This window comes from Ambystoma mexicanum, chromosome 9 (genome assembly GCF_040938575.1).
Source record: "Ambystoma mexicanum isolate Mex_15411 chromosome 9, UKY_AmexF1_1, whole genome shotgun sequence".
Taxonomy (NCBI): domain Eukaryota; kingdom Metazoa; phylum Chordata; class Amphibia; order Caudata; family Ambystomatidae; genus Ambystoma; species Ambystoma mexicanum.
In genome coordinates, this window is record NC_090931.1 from 931,018,731 (window position 1) to 931,035,891 (window position 17,161).

General features: G+C 43.0%; 1 protein-coding gene across 1 annotated transcript in view; it reads right to left on the reverse strand.

Moving 5' to 3' along the window:
- The window catches only part of AGPS (alkylglycerone phosphate synthase), a 1,795,747-nt gene that overhangs the window by 1,578,262 nt on the left and 200,324 nt on the right, over positions 1-17,161 (reverse strand). The gene's annotated exons all lie outside the window — the stretch shown is intronic.

Genomic DNA, 17,161 nt, shown 5'->3' on the forward strand with positions numbered 1-17,161 from the left:
CATCTCTCGCTATTTTTGGGCTAAATGGCTACATATACCTCAATATTGTCAGTATTGGAGGCAAAACAGATCAAACTATCAAGGATCTAGAAGCACTGACAGACTTGGTTGATTTACGAAAAGAAACTGAGCCTGATGAAGAACTTGGGGAAAGGAGAATAGATCTCGAAGATCTCAATATAAGAACATATTGGACTATGAAGATCAAGCTCAAATTGAAATCTAAATTTAACCCAATGGCCAATTTGGGCAACAACATCTAAGTATTTCAGACTCTCGTTATAGAGGATTTGAAACAATATCGAAGGGCGAAAAAACCAAGACTCAAAGACAATCTGTCATTCAAAGACAGGACAGCTTTGAAAGAACTACAATTGCTTACCAACTGTGTCATCAAGCCTTCTGATAAAGGGAGTAATATTGTCCTAATGAATAAGGATGACTACATCAAGGGGGCTTATAAACAACTGAATGACAGAAAATGCTATGAGAGAATCGGAAGCAACCCCACTAAAAAGTTGGAAGAGAAGATAAACAATTTCCTGTCCGGATGGGAGAGCAAAGGCATCCTCACCAAAGACAATTGTAAATTCTTGTTAATATTGAATTCGACCATACCTACAATCTATTGTCTCCCTAAAGTGCACAAAGACACGAAAAAACCACCCGAGAGACCAATAGTTTCGACAATGGGCTCGGCCCTAGAGAATATGTCCAAGTATATTGACGATGTACTATTCCCATTTGTTAGCTCTCTTCCCTCGTACCTTAAAGATACTACAGATTTTTTGAAACACATTGACAACATGCCATGGGAACAGAATTACATCATGGCAACTATGGATGTGGTGTCATGGTACACATCCATCGGGCATGAATATGGCAAGCAGGCATGCGAAAAGTTTCTAAGTACAAGATCACTCAATTATTTGGAACACACGCAAATGGTTTTGGAGATGATCGACATGTGTCTGACAAATAACGTTTTCATCTTTAATAATGAATTCTTTAGACAAGTGCAAGGCACGGCAATGGGTACAACTTTTGCCCCATCATACACTAATTTAACAATGGGAGCCTGGGAAGTTTCCGATGTTTTGTCAGTTCAAAATCTATTGTCAACAGAAAATGTTGTACTCTGGCTAAGATATATTGATCTGTTTATAATCTGGAAGGGATCCGAGAAGGCATGGATCGACTTTGTGAAACTACTTAATGACAACGAATACAATCTTAGATTCACAGAGACACATAGCCGTACTTTCCTAACTTTTCTGGATGTGAACATCAGAATTGTAGATCAAATACTAACAACTGAACTACACAGGAAACCGACTGGAACTAATACACCATTGCATGCGACCAGTGGCCATTCAAAAACCCTAATTTGGAGCATACATATGGGGAATTTATAAGAATTTGGCGTAATAGCTCAACTTTGAAGGCATACGATCAGGAAAGTAAAATCGCAGCCAAGGGGTTTTCTGAACAATGCTATCCGAAAAAGATTATTGAGAAAGCCTATAACAAAGCAAGGAAACAGGAAAGATCGAGCCTTCTTACAGGCTCCCATACAGAAGCCAGAACTTTGAAAGAACAAGAAAAAGATACAAGACTGATTTTAACTTTTGACAGTGAAACATCGAAGCTAAAACAGATACTAAAAAGACATTGGAAAATACTAATGGCCGATAAAGACCTTTCAAAAAATCTGAAACTGCACCCAGAAATAAGCTTAAGACGTAACTGTTCTTTGAAAGATACTTTGGTTCAAAGTTTCATGAAAAATGAAGTCACATCCAACAAAGGAATGTGGCTAACACAAAAAGTGTTTTTTTTTTAAATGCACGAAATGCAACATTTGTAAATATGCCAAAAACTGTGCAATTTATGAACATCCGATTTTGGGCAATACTATTAAAATTCTGAACACAATCACATGTGAGACTGAATATGTTGTATATGCATTAGGTTGCGCCTGCAAGAAATGGTATATTGGCAGCACTAAATGTAAACTAAAAATACGGATTCAGCAACATGTTAGGGCCATTCAAAATCAAGACCCAAACTACCCAATGGCCAAACATTTTAGTGAATATCATAACTGCAACATGCAGAGTTTTTTCTTTTTTGGCATTTATAAAATTGAAAAAGAACCAAGAGGAGGGGACCAAGAAAAAAGACTCCGCCAAAAAGAAACATGTTGCATTTTGGACTTCTAAACAAAACATCCAATAGGCCAAAATGTGGACAAAGAACTGTATACGTTTTTAGGACAGTAATTTCAGATTTTGAGAATGCATACTTTGCCTCTGTGTCTTCATCTCTTGGTCCCTTTGCGTTAGCTTGTTCTTGTGAAATTCTAAACTTTCTGCCTTACACTACCTACCATAGATAACATGTATTCATCCTCCATTTTGAGATCTCGATTTAGATGGATAATGGTCATGCCTTACGAAATGAGATTGAGAACTATTTCTGTTCTCATTTCCATTCCTCTCTTCCTAGGTCTTCACGTCTCTATCCATTCTCTTCTTTCTTTCTCTCCTTTCTTTCTTCATCTATCCGATTTTTATGAGGATGAGATAGTAGCCTGATGTGGGGACAGTTATTGGGGTCTCCAATTTTTTTCTCTTTTATGCACTGAAGGTGATCTTTTATGTTTGAACGGTGAATATGTGACAAGGGGATCTTTCGAAAGGAAAGAATTGTGGTGCTGTTACAGCAGTTTCATTTGATAGTGTAAAGTTATATTTTAAACCAGAGATACACCTTTTCATGATAGAATATATGTCTTTTAGACATGTACTAATTCTGTTTTGGATATCAGCTTTTGCTGATAGCTAGATAGCAACACATCAACTTCAGGGCTATAAATGTGTCACTAATACACAGATATTAGAGATATACATATGATTTAAGAATTGTCTGATAATCTATACTGAACCCGTAATGTCCAAGTTGGAAAACAAAGGTTTTTATTGTAAAATAGATACATGAGCAGGAAAAGCATTACGGATTGTCCAATGCAACCGCTCAGTGAGTTAGAGCGACTCTAGTTACATTATACACTATGTCTGTCAGGCACTATATGGTTGCCAGACATCTATCCGATATGTTTTCGTGATAATTTCAAAAGAGACTAGTAACTGACAAAGAAAGTTTAAGCCATTGTAATAGGAATGCCAATAACAGCGATTAGGGTGTCTTTATACAGATTCATTACACCCATAGGACACCTAAGTAGTAGACATGCAACAACAGAGAAAACATAGATGCACTGAGCATTTTAAGAAATAGTGAGCACTATGCACTTTAATACTGGCACATTGCACTTTAATGTTGCAGTACTTTGCACGAGTTGCACTAGACACTTTATGTATGAGTGAAATTTATGCACGAGGCACTTTATGAAATCTATGATAACATGTTGAAATATGTACGTTTCCTTTTATACAATCTTGTATATATTTTATCTTAAATTTTAGCATCCTAAGGGTGACATGCTAAAAAAAAAAATTGAAAGTGTTATGTATTTAAACTATGTCACTTTATCCATTCCAAAATGGCCTAAAGGTTTACAGCTACCCTTTCAGTCCACCTTTTATGTCAACCTTCCTGTCACATGGGGTATTTAACAGCATGATGTTTGTGCATCTCTTGTTGTGATCAAGCGGTGAGGTAACCGCAAAACGCGTCATTTTTTTGTGCCATTAAGTATGGAGCACCACAAATTGTGGTTTTTATTTATAGCCATGGTCTGCATAATAAAGAAGGTATTTTTTTGTCTGCAGTAAACGAGTTTCCTGGTGATTCTCTGTAACACGGGGAGTGCCTCCCATTCCGAATGTAGAACAGTCTATATATATATATATATCTATATGAGAGAGAGAGAAACTATATTGTCTAATCCTAAATCGCTTTTGAAAATATCAATTTATTTCCAAAACCCGATATATCGAGCCACTCCAGCAACTACCTTACTGATATTCTTGTCTACACAGACGACGTCCGCATAGGGTGAAATGAAAATCCATGTGGGCACAGATGCTGGAGAATTTGTACGGCGGAGAGGAGGGTGGCAGAAACAGAAGTTGCGTTCCGCACCTCCTCTCAGCCATTCAAATGATTGAAAATGTGCTGTGGGGCTTCAATGGAAGGCATTAAAGCCTTACGCAAGGCTTTTTGCACCTTCCATTCATGTTACAGGTCTCATGAACAGGAGCTTCACCAAGTACTAACATTCATATTTGCAAGGTCTCAGGATTTATTGTTTAGAGCATGCAATCCACTTCCTTTTTACGAATGACCACCACTTATGTAATACCCTCTTAGAGTGCCCTACGCAATTTCAAATCCATTACATTTTTTCTTGTTTACCCTAGATAACCAATTGTACATCGTATAGCTTTTTACCCATTCTTCTCAAAAATAGTGCTGAAAAATGCACTATTTTTATAAAATGCCTCAGGGCGAAAACCTCCTAAAATCTCACTACATTAATTAGGGCTGCCATAGTGCGCTCGGTCGCTTCTAATTTATGGGAGATATTAATAAACGTCCACTAAAAAATAGTCACCCGTCACCAGTGACCTTGAAACAGACCAACCTGGCACCAAAAACTGCAGCTGAACTGGCATATGCATAATGTTGGCAGCTAGTAGGTTTGAGTGCCAGGAACAAGGCGCCACCCCATTCTTTCTATGCTAGGTGAAAGATGTGAGGTTCAAAAAGACTCCCATCTTTCAGCTAGTGCAGTAAACGACGTGCCATAAGGCAGCATGATCGTGACGTGCGTTACACATGGATGATAACCCAGGAGAGCCTTGGAGAATGTGGCATAGCATGCGCTTCTTCAAGGAGCTTGGGGATACCCAAGCTGGACTCACAGAGGGGGAGCCGACTCATTTTGTGTTTTGCCCCTGGAACACAGAGTTTAAAGCTTAATTTGAGTATTATGTTGGCCTGGCAAGAACACTGTCCCGATGACGAGGTTGTCCAAATTTGCTCATTTTCCCATCAGTATGCTTTTGCCTGCATTTGGCTTAAAACGACTATTGGTCCATTACTGCTGCAGTTGACAGTTATTAGAAACCCGATACACAACACGTTGCACAGGTACCATGCATGTTGCCAGCCCGGGTCAGGTAAAATTGATACAAATGTTTCTTAGCTGGGCAGGCTCATGCAGCACCGTTTGCTTGCATGCAGATGGAAGTTGCCACAGTTCCAGGCCACGGAGACGGGGAGGCAGTGTCCGACACTAGATTGAGGCAGAAGCGAGCCAAGTCATTCAAATTCCCAGTCCAACCAATATCAACTTATCCTCAAATTCAAAGAAACGCATCCCAAATGTTGAACTGTGCAGAGCACTGTGTGCAGAGATTTCCTCCCACTCATTCAGAGAAATAGGGAAACAACCAAAAGCCTTCGGGATTCTCAAGAGACCATGCTTTACTTTTCTATAAAGTTGTCTTTTTCACTTCACATGTGGTTCTCCCATGCTCTTCATACCCCCATTTCTCATAAACTGCTCGCAGACGCAGTGAGCCGAGATCATCGAGCAGTATGTCTAGGATAATAAAGTGAAGTAGTTATTAGACCCTAACCACTCCGGTAGATTGGTCTATTGGTCTGGGGGAAGTGCATGTCGAGGGATGTTGATTCTTCAGGAAAAGGGAACAATTGGAAAACGTGGGCAGACCAAGCAGGGTGAACGGTACAGAGGACAAAAGGACTGGAGGGAGATGTCCCAATGATGGGACATAGATTGATACATGGGGGATATATGAGGAATTAGATTGTGTACATTGCCTTTGGATGAGCTCTCCCCAGAGAGAGGGGACAATGGAAGAATGTGAATGAATACAGAAAACCTCATCTCTAGAGGAGTATTTGCAGCAACAGGTCAGGTAATGCATTAGCTTAATACCCAAAGTCATTCAGAGACTTCACACCTTTAGAGAGAAGCCAAAGAATAGATGATCAGGTAAATTCAAGAACCTTGATGAGGAACCTCCAGAAAGAGACCATAAACACATGACTGCTCAATTGCCATCTGAAGCTTTCAAATGGTACAGTGTTCAGTTTGGCATCACTCTGCAATTCCCCCAAATGCATCTAGCCTTACTTTCAGGCAGTGTTGATATTGATCTCAATCCGTTTGCCAATTTCCTAAACACATTCAGTCCTAGAGAGGACATTGACAGACCATATGTTCCTGGGAACAGCTCTAAATCCAACAAGTCGTAGAGGAAGTTGTGTTTCTTTGTGAAATACTTTGTCCGTTTCTCGTCTTATTGGAGCCACCTCATACTAGCGGTGAACGACTGATACCTGCTCTAATCAACAGAGCTCATCGTGCACTGTAGGTGAATTGCTCTGCTTCCCTGGGCCCATCACATCAGTCCATTCTGCCTTTGTATCCTTGTGAAAGTAGTCTAGACCATTCAGCCTGATAGATGGGAAGCTCAGTACACCTGTGTGCCGATTCCAAAAAAACTATACTATTTGACAGGTTCTCTACCACTTGATTAAAAATGATTTATGCAGTGCTTCCTTTTGGTTTCCTGCTGTTTCTAAGCCCTGTAATAATAGGTGCTATTAGCCATTCTAAATGGTACTCAATGTATAGACCTCAGCCAGGCGGACTGGCCTTGCGGACCTTCAAACCTGTCTCCTCTAGACTAAATACAAATGTCTGTGGCAAGTGGTTAACTCTTGAAGCTATTTTATAGCCTTAATCACCAGAAACCATGCCCAGATGGCCATCTTTTCTACTGGCAAAAGTATACATCTCTGGAGAGAATGTCCACACCCATTCTTTTCCCATATGGCTGATTCTCCAGCCCTTCATTGACCAATCCTTTTTAGGGCCATCAGTTTTTCCATCTGTGTAAACCCATAAAACTCATCTTTGCTAAAGTTGGCCTATTTTAAATCACGGAGTGACTCTACAGAATTTACTACAGGTGACATGTTGTCTGTCCTTGGTCAAAGACACAGAACAGGTTCTTCCTCTTGGTGAAATGTCTTATTTCTTGGCCAGTGGATTGCAAAATCCTACAGGTGACGGAACGTATTTCATGAGTTTTTAAATTCCTCAATTGCATTGTAATCAATCCCCCAGCACATCTGGCAGATATCATTTCTGTGCTTCACCTATGTGTAAGGTAGGGATACTTTTCAGTGGCACTTGTTCGGTCTCTGATTTATGGCTTCTTGAATAGGGTGCTGTGGGAGTTCAGTTTGCGTTATTAAGCTTACAGGCACCCTGTTTGTTCCTCACGGGCTCTCAATCACTGTCTAAATCCGCAGAACCCATCCTTCCAATAGGCTACCGATCTCTAATCTTTGTGGATTCCCAAACCGGGTTTTGTCCCAGTGACAATGGCCAGAATCAATCCACCCCTATGGGTTAAAGTTAGCTTCTCCATGAGCAAATCCCTGCACCCCATCCCCTATAAGTGACACTTCTCTATCAATAGGCAAACACCTACAGCCTATCAACATTTCGGTTGATGTTGAATGCTTTTAGGTCATGCTTTCCGCAGGTAAAACCGTATCTCAAAAACCCATTCTTCAGTCCTCACTGAATCAATCCTTCCTACAGCTGGTATGCCCGTTGGTCCTTCTGTAAGGCTGCAACCATACTGTCACACACTGTATATGTGCAACAATGGTTATACAGTGATTCTGCGAAGTACTGGTAATAAACCACTCTTAAACCACAATCCTAATCGTACACCTGGCAAAACGGGGCCCCACTGCGTCGACGAGCCCCTCCCCCCCCACCGGCACCCATCCCCGCCAATCCAACCCAAACACATTTCAACCGCGTTGTCAGTTCACGAGTGCTATGACAGCACGAACTTTCCTGGGATGCGGTGCCGAGTGAGGCATGTCATCTGTGCGTATTTTGGGTTAAACATATAGCACGAGTGACGAGTTGTTTCCTGGGCTGTTGAGTAATGGATATGCCGATGAATGCGCTCCTATACGTTTTTTGGGAGTATTAAGACCAAGTCTTCTAAACCACCATCCTGAATTGCACTGGGCAGTAACTGCCTTTATACCTCGATGATCCTGTGAAAGTTGCGACATTCAACAGTGAGCACAATCTGACAAGGATGTCAACAAATAGAGAGAGTTGATGGTTATAAACAATGCCTTTTTAACTGTATGCACATTTTGTGAGATAATTACGTGCGATTAAGTAACATACCATATGGACTGAAGAGTTTGAAAAAACCAGTGATAAATAAATATATTAAAAAGTTACTGGTTTTTGGGCAATAGCATGGCAGGGAGTAACGCTGGTTTAGGGGGTAGGGCTACCTCTAGATTAGTATTGTTATTGACAACACTCGCTACGTTTCAAATCAATACGTTGCATATTGGCCATAACAGAGGAAGAGATGTCCACAGGGTGGCAGTATTACACCATTCCAGTATCCAACGTTCTACAGTAACACTGAACAGTAGCCGTGTGACGAAAAGTACTAGCAAGATGCCATTTCTCACCTCCATTTTCAAGACGGCGATAGCCTTTCGTTCAAAAGAATGGTGCTGATGCACATGTATAAAGTAAACGTGGGAGAAGGCTGGCATACAAGTCTTGATGGCACAACAGCATGGAATGTCATCTTGGGCGGAGGGGTGTGCAACCGTGGGTTAGGGTCAACTGTCGAGTGCAGAGAGCAGGCTCTCCGGATGGACTGCCACAGTGAGATGGACTAAATGAAGTGGACCTGGACATTTTTGTCTACATCCTGCGGGCAAGCCCCAACCCCTCCAAGTAGCGTTAAGAGGGCTCTCGCACACGCTCACGAAAATGTGGAAGAACGGGTCCAACTAGTGAATTTTAAACACACTTACCTATATGGGGATTTAAAAGGGCGTGCATGGGGCAGAGGGTAAGAAGAGCAGACCATCAGGGTACCTACACAAAAGAAGGCAACGGTGAAGAGGCCCATAGTGAAACTGTGGGCCAGTCCACTTGTACTCCAGGTGGGGCAGCGCAGTGTCATACAGGGATATGCCCTTCTATGCAGGGCTTAGCACACCTGCCCTTTTAAGTCAAAAGTTACTGGAGCCAATCCGGTTACCTACCGAAAGTAAGCGTTTGCACTCCAAAAGTGAAAACAGCCTCGCTGTCTTCACCTCAACCGAGGTAGATACCTGGTGATGTACGAGTGCAAGGCCATCGGTCAGGTGCCACTGTGAAATGGCAGGGGTAGAGGCGTACTTATAGTGGCATTTGTGGATTTACAACACTGAACACGATTACATTTACTATGCTTTTGTACTGCGCCGACCCAACAAACGTGGGAGGGGGAGTGGGACCCGCTGTCCTGTGCAAGCAAGAACCGAGAGAAGATCCAATTGCTAAACTCCACTGGCCTTGACCTTCTGCACGTTGAAGAGACGATTCATTCCACCAATGCACCTCCTTCCAGATGCGATTTCTATGCCCCCCCAACCAACTGCGCTAGTCCCTGGCGTTACATGGGGCCACGAGAACAAAACGTTTTGCATGCCAAAACAAAACTTTTCGTGAACATCTGGGTCCAAGAGCAAATAATGTTTTCCAAATTAATTGGCCAGTAACTCGCACCAAAATGTATTTAATAATGTTAGCAGGGCCATCTTAAAGGATTTTAGGGCCTGGGGCACAGGCTCATTTCAGGCACTCCCTTATCCCCCAAAATCAATAAACAAAACCTGAATCTCTGGCCCCTCCTAACCCCAATTGATGAAAAAAACTCAGATTGGCAGCATCACAAATTAAAATGGATAGAGAAACCAGCATAGAAGCAACGAGAAAGGTACACATACCATTTTATAGATAGTGTATGCAGATTAGAAGCTACCAGGGAGGTTCGTGTATCCAAACAGATTAAACCACGAGTGGGGTTCATTTGAAGAGTACAACGAGAATATAATTCCATTTAGGGACTGGATGAGTTGCTCACGATCACACACTTTTGTTAAGGTTGAAGCTGGGATCACACTTGAAAACAATTTCCCAGTTCTGATCGTACAGAAAGTTGCAATTATTTGTAAATGTTTAACTATCATGAATTATAACAATATTCAGTTTTACAGAACTGACTTGGAAAGTACAAAAATCACAGAACCAAACACAATTGAAAAAAAAAATCTTTATTGAAACGTGTTATGCAAAAGGAGAATTCTTCCATCTTAATTTTCCTCATCATCAAATGAAGTATATTAGTACAAGACGATTAACTGCTGCGGTTCTAAAAAGAAAAGAAAACAATCTTTTGGATTCACCAATGTACTTTAAAGGTTTAAATACACCCAATTTACAATCTTCCGGATTGTTTGTTATTCATGATGAGCAAAAGAACACTTATGATGAATCTTACGGATCCCTCACTAAACCCCTGCCTAAAGTCTTGTCCCAGATGGCCAGGGAAAGACAGATTCTTCCTGATCCTGACCTTGGAGATGGTGTACTGCGGGAGGATCACCTGGGAGGAGACAAGGTGCAGGGTGGTGAGCAGATCCCATGGGATGAGACGCAGTATTTGTCCTTTAAAAGGGAGAACCATTTAAAGTTGCCAAATCAGTTAATGGCCTAGTGTCATTATGACGTATCCAAACAATATCTCTGGCTATGGGCACAAATGGCACAGAACCTGAATAGACCCCAAGAATAGAAAGGCCGATCAAAGCACTTCAGGATAATAATCCTCCTTACTTCCAAATGTGTAATGGAAGGGAATTTAAAAATATTGCCTTAACTAAACTGTCTTCCTCTCTAACACATTCTGATGGTGCAACCCTAAATAGAAACAAGAAGTTACCAAAAAGAACTGATTTTGTAGTTGGGGACTAAAAATCCCATAACCCCACAAGTTCTGGGACGAGGAAGAGGGCTGAAGAGTCATAACAGTCATGCAATTAATCCTGATCGACCACACCTGATGGAAGTTGAGAGGCTTAAAAAGGCCCCCTCAGCTGCAGGCAATTAACTGGAAATGTGTCTGGAGTGTATCCAGCAGTAGTAGAAGGAAGAAGGCATGGTGTTGGCAATCCAGAAAGAAGTGGGAGAACCAAAGGGACGCTGGGACTCTGATGCAGCAGATTTCACCTGCTTGTCATGTGTGGGTTCTGTTCCCCCAAACTGAGTTGCAGAGGCTGCACAGTGGAAGGCATGCAAGAAGGCATGCAGAAGGCTGCCTTTCCCCATGTGAGCCCAATTGCAGAGATTGTGCAGCAGTAAGCGCGTCGGAGACCATGGCGCCAAGTTCCTGTGGAGGCAAGAGTCTCAGGAGCGAGAGTGGCTCCGTAATTGAGTGGCCAGACTGGAGACTCATTCAGCGAGGAAGGGTGTGGGTCTCAAGTGAAGCCAGAAGTTGTAGAAGTCATTCAGCACGTTGCAAAAGGAACAAAGAAGCCAGTGAGTTGAACCAGGCATTCAAATTACTTGCGCAGTGACTACAGGCAACAGTAACCAGCTAATCACTCGCGTATGAGTAGAAGTGAGGCAAAGTAGAAGGTTAAGCATAGGACAATGGAACATTAGAAATGTAGCACTCGCGTGTAACCAAGCATTCTCCTTTTCACTTGCGTTAAGAAAAACGCTATGTAACTACATTCTTGAAATTAAAACCTAGCAAATAACATTAAGTGGTCCCCTGTGCCTAATTACCAGTTCCAAGAGGAGGAGTGACCTCTAAATCCGTATTAAAGCCGTTAATAACAAGAGAAGTCAAGTGTTTAAACATTGTCATTACAAGCAGGAGAAAACAAGCATTGCCCAAGCGCAGGCCCAACAAGCCCAGAGGTGCAGTGGCTCTGATCATTCCAGAGAAGATTCTTGCCTCCATCATTCCCACTCCAGCCTACTCATCTCTGAACCTCATCACCTTCTACAGGCTACTTGGCCAGGCCACCCAGCCTTTACATCCACCTACTTCTGCGGCTGACTCCCATCCTGACAGAGCCCTTTCAAACTTTCACCATTTCATCCAACACTCTTGACATCCTTGCCAGTCATGAGGATCCGCCTGAAGCCTGCCAAAAAGGAAATTCCTGGTAGGACTCCGACCTGGCATCCAACAAAACTGCAGAACTTTCGAAAATCTGCAAGGAACTGGAAAATACCACTGCAGTAACTTTGTTCCTCTACCACACCCACCCATACCCCCTGCTCGGCCCTGGCCTCTCATGTCACCATAAAAACTCAGGACATCCTCTCCTCAGACATCTGCTCCCTTCCCTCCTTCCCTCCAACTCTCCCAGGCACTCCTTGGGCATTCCTTCTCCCCTCCTCCCATCACACCTGATGAGGTTTCCAGACAAGTCTGGTCTATGAAAGTCTCATCCAAATAGGTGTCTCCCTGCCCATCCGGAACCATCAAGGACAACATTGACTCGCTCCAGCCTTGGCCGATCTCTGCAACCACTCCTTTGCCACTGGAGTTTTCCACTCTCCTCTCAAGCACTCCCTTGTGCACCCCCTGCTCAAAAAGCCTTCTGTCAACCCAGCTACCGCCCAATTTCTATTGCTCCTTTCCTGGGCAAACTCTAGAGAAATTGGCTATCTCCCAGCTAACCCTCCACACTGATTCTGTTGGTTGTATCCATGACCATCAGTCTGGCTTCAGGGCAGCCAGAGGCATGGAAACTGCTCTCCTAAACACCTGTGAAGATGTGCCCTCTAACCTTGACTCAATTAAGAGACAATGGTAAACTCGCATTACTCCTCCTCCTCCTCCTTGACCTGTCGGTGGCTTTCGACTTAGTGGATCATAATATCTTATGTAGTCACTTGGACTCAGCTGCCCATTTCTCCAGCGAAGAAATAGCATGGATACAATCATTCCTCAGCGACTGAACCATGAGGGTTTTCTCGCCATCTGCGGACCCCATCCCCATCACCTGCGGGGTGCCCCAGGGTTCGTGTGTCTCTCCAACCCTGTATAATATTTTCACCAAGCCCCGGTTTGATGATTTGGACCATCTGGGTATCACCTACACTAATTATGCAGACGATACCCAGATCCTCATACCCCTTACTGGGGACTATAGCACAGATTTAGCATTGGTGAATAGAATTTACAGTATTGTTCAGGCATGGATGGCCACACATGGCCGCTGTCTGAACAATGACAAAACAGAACTTCTCATCCTGGGATGCGCATCTCTTCTCACTAGACTTGGCACGGAATACTGATCTTTCATCATCAATGGGAATCTTAAGGTTGCCAAGGAAGTAAAAACTTTAGGTTTTTAGTTAGACTCCACCCTAACATTCACTAAACAGGTAAACATTCTAGCCTCCTCTACAGCATAGACATGTAAATTAGAGCCGGTAAACAATTCCTCTCATTCAACAGCTGTATGATCCTAGCCAGAGCCCTCATTTCCAAACTAGATTACTGTAACACCCTATACATCGGAGCTAACAAACACATTAACAAAATACAGATACTCCAAAATAATGCCCTTAGAGCTGCACTCCGTATCTCTAGGAAAGAACATATTTCTGATACTAGAAGGAAGTACAAATGGCTATCCACACATGAGAAAATCAGACTAAAAACAGCACACCTTATCCATAAATGCCTAAACAATAAAGCACCATGATATCTAATAGAAAGATTTTCTAGAAAATCATCTACTAGACCTGCGAGACTAGTGAATTCCAACTGCCTTGAGGTGTCTCGCTTTAAACAATCCTCCTTTGGGGGCACCAGTTTCCCAATCAAAGCAGCTCAACTGTGGAACTCACTACTTACCACACTTAGAATGGACCAAACTTTTACAAAATCTATGCAAAATCTGATGATATGGCTCCCAGAGAATGAGGTTAAATAAACCTGCAGAATCTGACCATACCTGTAAATAACTGTACATATTGCTATATATAGACTATTTACCACCGTTTACTGTATGTACATATAATATATAACTGATAGATTAGATGTTTTTCTAACATCTAATCTATCAGTTATATATTATATGTGTAGAGGTGTACCAAGCTGTATGACTTCTTACTGCCTGCGCCCCGAAACCTTTGGGTCTGGCGCGCTTAAAAAATATTAAACAAATTCTCCCTCTGTCCTCATCCTCCTCAACCTTTCTTCTGCCTTTAACACAGTGAACCACAACATCCTGATCACCAGTCTCCGAGATACCTTGGGCCTCACGGATCACTCTCTGGCGTGGCTATCCTCTTTCCTCATGGACCAACCTTGCCAGGTTGAACTTGGGTCCTTCCTCTCCTCCATCACACGTGGTGTACCCCAGAGATCTATCCTCTTGCGCTGGTTTTTCAATGTCTATCTGGCCCCCTTGGCCCACTTGATCTCTACCTTTTCCTTTAACTTTCAGTGTTATGCGGATGACCCGCAGCTCTCTTTCAGGCTACCCTTGGCCACCTCCATGTCCTCCACGCTCAACCTCCGCCCCCCCCACCGACCCCCGACTGTCTTTCCGCTATTCAGGCATGATGCGCCTCTAATGACCTCTTCCTTAATGCCACTAAGAATTAGATCCTTCTCATTGGTACTCTGCTGCTGCTTTACCCCTTGCACCTGGCTGGCCTCCCTTGGCCCTGTGCCCTCACCCTCTTGTGAGGCAAAAAACCTCAGGGTCATCTTCAACGCCACTCTATCCTCTCCACAAATCGCAGACGTCTCCAAAAAGTCCAGTTTCCAACTGCACCTCCTCAGAGGTATTCTACCTTTTCTCAACTTACCCCAAAAGCTCGCCATCTCCAAAGCCCTGGTTCTCTCTAGGCTTGACTATTGCAACAGCCTCTTTCTCAATCTACCTAACTCTACCCCCTGTCCTCTGCAACTCATCCAAAACAGGACCGCAAGACTTATCCTTGGCCTCAAGCCCCAGGACCGCATCTCTGTGGCTCTGAAATCCCTCCACTGGCTCCCGGTAGTTTAAGGATCAATTCAAGAGCCCCTGCATCGTCCACAAGGCCTACTGGTGCCGGGGCCTGTACTATCTTCAACACACTGTTCCCAAGTACCTTCCTTCCAGAGCCATCCACTCGTCTACTTCCAATTCTCTGTGCGCGAGTTGCTTCTCCAAGCAGAGACGGAGTTTCAGATCTTTCCTCTGCAAGTGCCTCCCTCTGGAATGGCCTCCCTGAGACTCTCTGTCTTGAGACAGACCTCCTCAAGACCTTCTTTTTCTCCTCTTCCTTCTCTCTGCTGTTTACCTGCTAACCTTTCCCACCTCCTTTTCCCGCTACCTTCCCTCTGCTATCCTTCCCTTCCTCCTGCTTAATTATATGACTGGTGGCCTGCTACTCAGAGTCTGATAGACCTGCCCCAGTCCCTAGCACTTATGATATGATAGGTTATTTATAACCCGCTGAATACCCAGAGGTTTCTAAGCACAACCCGGGGCTCGAACCTATGTTGCTCTGTGTCGTCTTGCTTTCAAGGTGAGCATGTTGCCCCGAGCTATCCTCCTGAGACTTCGGGCCCCTCGGCACTGCCACCTGGCCTTCCTTGCACTTCCGGTGCATGTCCCCTTGAAGGCCCTGCCTTCATTGCACTTAACCCAGGGCACTGTTCCACTGGGTGCACTTCTCCCCCTTTCTCTCCCCTGCACTGTCTGCATACTTGCATGATCTAAAATATACTAGGCCTAGTAAGAGAGATAGTATGTCTTGTTCTCCCCTGTGTTCCTCTCCCTGCCTGGTTGCGCCTTGAAACACTTGTATAGAGGCGATTATAAATAACCTATCAATGAATCAAGCAAAGAACGAACAAGTTATTTCCCCCAATCAAGACTGAAACTATCCTTTCCCAGTGACAAAGAACAGTTTAAAGGTTACTGTGAGACAAAGAGACTATCAACCTTGCCTAAAACAAGTGTGTGTGCAAGCCTTACCTGAAGTTAAGAGAGTGGCGACAACGCTTATGGGTAATTATTCTAATAGTAGACAGAGGGATGAAGGCAAAGTTGGGGAAGGGAGACTTGCTACTTATAATTATTCTTTGGAGTTGATACAACCTGTATTGCCAAAGACAATAGGAAGAAGAGAAAGGTGTGGCCTAAAGGCAATTTCATGTTGTAGGTTGCAGACAGGCAAAGAGGCTGCCTCTCTGTTCATAGGAAGGGTGCCTTGCCTACTTGAAGGTGTTGAAGTACCAGAAAGGGAATCTTCTAATAACCCCAACTGTTTAGAGTCACAAAATACTGAAGCTGTGCTAGTGTATTTGGTCGTTAGATTTCAGACTTCAGTAGCACAAATGAAGGTGGAATACTAGAAGGCAGAGGAATAGATCCTCATGGTGAACTTCTGCAGATGTTGCTCAGAACTGAGAGATGTTGAAGAGGAAGTGGACGTGTTAAGTCATCCTGACAAAGATACCTACTGTGACTTCTAATCTTATAGACAAAAGGTGTAAAATAGTGTTAACTAAGAACTGTGTTTCATTACCATTTACAGAAGTGGAAAGTCTTTATTTTACCAGAAAAAGGTAGCTTTTCGGTTATTGGTTAATATAACTTTACTTTGAATTTGAATACATCAAGAACTGAATTGAGACTATTACATACATGAATTTCCTTGTTTCGTTTTGTTGAACATTGGAGCTGAGATTACCTTGAATCTTGGGGAAGGGGACTTCAACTAAGCTACTAAGAGGTTACCAAAAGAGACTGAATATCATTGCTGATGTTATTCTAAACAGTCATATATTTCTTTATGTATTTCATGTTTAAGTGTGAGGGCCAGACATCCTGTGTTAGTGTTTTCTTTTAGTTTTGATAGGCAGGGAAATCCTCGTCAAAGTAGGGATAGTGAGGCGTTTGATAAGATGCACGATTTAATAAAATGGCACATTTTGAAAAATCACCCAAAAGTTGTCCGTCTCACATTTCTGACCCCTCACAAATTCAACAAATAATCAGAATTGCTAGGGGCATGCACCACTGGGATGGTCTCCTCTGTCTAGGAACTCTGCTAATGGAACGGCCAAAATGAAAAGAAATAGCAATCAATGGGCTTAACAATGCCACCAACATGTGAGGACCTTTTCACAGAAGAGAGCACAGTACTCTACAGTGAGATCATCATATATATCAAAAGATTATTTATAACATGCTTAATCCCCAGAAGTTTCTAAGCGCGGACAGGGGGAACGAACCAGTGTTG